Source organism: Pongo abelii, chromosome 4 (genome assembly GCF_028885655.2).
Source record: "Pongo abelii isolate AG06213 chromosome 4, NHGRI_mPonAbe1-v2.0_pri, whole genome shotgun sequence".
In the NCBI taxonomy this organism is placed as follows: domain Eukaryota; kingdom Metazoa; phylum Chordata; class Mammalia; order Primates; family Hominidae; genus Pongo; species Pongo abelii.
Genome location: NC_071989.2, coordinates 11,058,936 through 11,062,594, shown reverse-complemented (window position 1 = coordinate 11,062,594; position 3,659 = coordinate 11,058,936).

Below are 3,659 nucleotides of genomic sequence, written 5' to 3'. Positions count from 1 at the left end.
TTTTTACTGGACAGGGGTGTCTTCCAAGCACCCCAGGACATACATTTTAAAAATATCATCTTAAATTATATCTGCAAATTTATTCGTTAATTCAGTCAAGAATGGTCTTCTAACAAGTTCTTCAGCACAAAGTATTATGCTGAGTAACAGCGAGGTGGAGATAAAGTCCTTACCCTTAAGGAAACCAGCTTACTAAGGAACAGAGCACTGATGAATACTCTATGAGGTGAATTTTGGATAGTCACATTTTCAGAGGCTAACTTTTGCTTCATATTCTGGGGACATCTTTCTCTAGCATTTTCTATAATAACTTCAGGCATCTTGATTATCTGCACCACTAACCTGCTAATTCTTTAATCTTGTAAAACTGAATTGCTTTAAATACATAAAGACCAAGGCACATGCTGGCTAATGGTTTCCTCTCAGCTGAAGTTGTATTCCAGCCACCAAAAACCCATTCACTCTACTTCTGGTAATAATGCCACAATTTTTTTCTGGCAGACCACTATCTTGCCTATCTTCTGACCATGTGCATTGGGTGGAGTTGGCCCTTGCCCTGGTCCCAGGACTCAGACTTGACCAATCAGAGTATGGTATCTCCCTGGCCACTATGATGGGTTCAGAGAGGATCATGTCATCCAATCAGCAGAATCAGTGAAATGCAAGAGGACTTTTCTGACTTTTCTTTTGCAGTGAGGAAGATGTGAGTTCAGAGCTGGCAAAGACACCACCTGGGGTCCTGAGAATGAAATCAAAGAGGCAGAAGTCAGAGCCAGGAGACAGAAAAACACGAGTCCCCGATGACCATGTTAGAATGCCTCGGCCTATCCTCATTTTGGGATTTTTAGTAAACAACCCAAGAATTTTCCTTTTTCTGCTAAAGTTTGAGTTGACTTTCCTAACATTTGTTAGTGGAGGCCAAGCCCCAGCTGAAACAAATCTACTCTTACGTTTTATAATAAGTGAACCAACAGTCTCCCTTCTTCCACCTGCGTTTGAGTTGAGTGTTCTCGCCCTTGCTGTTGAAGGCCTTCAATCCCAAACACCAGCTGAGTAACTTCTCTGCTTTGCTTTGTGCTGATGCTTTCCAAAATGGTTTCCTGTCCATTACTGAGGATGATGGTTCATCTTTAAAGATCCTTTATTCTTGACGAGGTCTCGGGTCCCCTGGTCCTGTAGATGGTATGATGGTCCTGTAGATTGTGTTAAGTGACCTTAAATAAGTGATTTGGAGTATTTTATTCTCACATGTGCCAATGCACACTACAAATTTCCAAGATTTATTTGGCAACTGAACCTATTTTTTGTGTGGCAACTATTCACCTGCTAGGAAACTTGTGTTCTAAAGAATTCACACTGGGAATTCTAGTTAAAGTCCTGTATTTCCAGCCATTCCAGAGAGGATGACAGAAGCATACCAGTGCCTTCACAAAAATCAGGTTGTCTGATGTGGGATAACTGGCAGGGACCTGATGACAATCCTCTGAAGAAAAGATCTTTGAAGTTTCATGGAAGATTCTGGAAGGGAGCAGGGGGTAAGTAGGGCTAGCCCAGCTGAGGCTCTGCACCAGGAGTCTCTGGAGAGGCTGGGAACTGCACAATAGCACTAGGTACCAGCAAAGTGTGAATTAGGGGTAAATAAGGAGGCCAGAAGAACAGGAAAAGGGAGGTGGGAAAATGCTTTTTTTCTTTGAGACAGAGTCACACTCTGTCACCCAGGCTGGAGTGCAGTGGCACAATCTTGGCTCGCTACAACCTCTGCTTTCCAGGCTCAAGCAATTCTCATGCCTCAGTTTACCAAGTAGCTGGGATTACAGGCATGCACCACCACACCCAGCTAATTTTTTTGTATTTTTAGTAGAGATGGTGTTCCACCATGTTGGCCAGGCTGGTCTTGAACTCTTGCCCTCAAGTTGATCTGCCTGCCTCCACCTTCCAAAGTGCTAGGATTACAGGCGTAAGCCACTGTGCCCATCCAGGAAATGCTTTACAATTGTGCTTAGAACAATCTTTGGGGATGATAGATAAATGAAGATTTACTTGCTCTATAAAAATTATTGCTAATGGGACAAGTATCTCTCATTTTAAATTTAAAGGTAAATGATTGTTTTAAACTTTTATCAACAGTGGTCTTTCACCTTCCAATAGAAACTCACATCTTTAAGTAATCACTGTGGGAAGAAATTCTCCCAGCACCAAACCTTTGTATGATTTTCAAAGTGATCATCCTTAAATTGGACAAGAGCACTTATATTGTTTACTAAAAGCTAGGAGAAACCAAAAGGGTAACTGAAACGTCAATACTGTATAAACTTGCAAATAGTTAAATAAATTGCTGCAGCTTTTTCAATATATTGTAGGACTTATTTTGCCTGTTAGAGTTTTAACTTATTTTTGTTGTACTTGTAGCATTAAACACAGTACTTGAGCAGATGAGACTTTTAAACATAAAAATCAATAAAATGCATTTACTCTGGGACTGTGATGAAGACGTGGCATTGAGCTACTTATCATGCCTGCTGCTGAGTGCACAATGGGGCATATTTCAGGCTGCCACAATCCCTTGTATCTTCCCCTATCTCGTTTCATAACTCATCCAGAATTGAGAGCTCATGTTATCATGTACAGGCTGTATATCCCCTTGATGTATTAAAGGTATATATTCATTACTCCTGCCTCGGTCCTTTTGCAATGACTAAGAACAGGGCACATGCAAAATAAAAGATAGGAGAGGAAAGAAATGAAGAAATGTGGCACATTGGAAAGAAAAGTGGGGAAAGGGAGAATAGAGTCAGCCAGACTCTCTGGGCCGCAGAGGACCTTCTGCCAGCCAGACACCCTTTGTGCTAAAGGCTGAATAACAGCTCCTCAAAGATGCCACGCCCTAGTCCCCACAACCTTTGACTACCTGACCTTATATGGCAAAGGGGCTTTGCAGATGTCATTAAATTGGGGATCTTGAGATGGGGGTGTAATCCTGGATTAGCCAATGGGCCAAATGTGACCACAAATGTCCTTCTGAGAGGGAGTGGGGAGGGCCAGAGTCAGAGACAGAGATGCGGTGATGTCTGCAGAGCTGGGCGTGCTGGGATTGTTCACTGGATGGGGTTATGAACAAAGGAATGGAGCCAGCCTCTAGGCCTGGAAAAGGAAAGGAAATGAATTCTCCCCTAGGGCCTGCAGGAGGAGCGCAGCCCTGCCAACACATTCCTTCCCCCTTATGACTTCATTGCAGCTTCTGATGTCCAGAATTGTAGGATAATCAATGTGTGTTGTCTGCAGACTCAATGCATTTGGTAGTTTGTGACAGCCGCAATAGGAAACACACACAGACGTCAGCCCCTCTGGGATCCCTGGACTCCGGTTCCCATGCCTGCCTAGGTTAATGAAGAATTTACTTAGAGGATATTAACATACACTAATTAATAGTGGGAAATATGTTTATATCTCTATTTCAAATTTTATTTAACCCACTCTGTTTAAGTTAAGTAAGTTTAAAGGGTAAGTTTTCTGAAAAGGATGGACTGTCTTTAAAATGAGACAGTCTTTTGACTCAGTTAGTTCTCTTCATACCCAAAAACAGTGAATTTCAATGATGAAGGCCAACATTGGGCAGTTTTTTTTAACACATCCAATGGGGGGAAAAACCTTATAGCAAT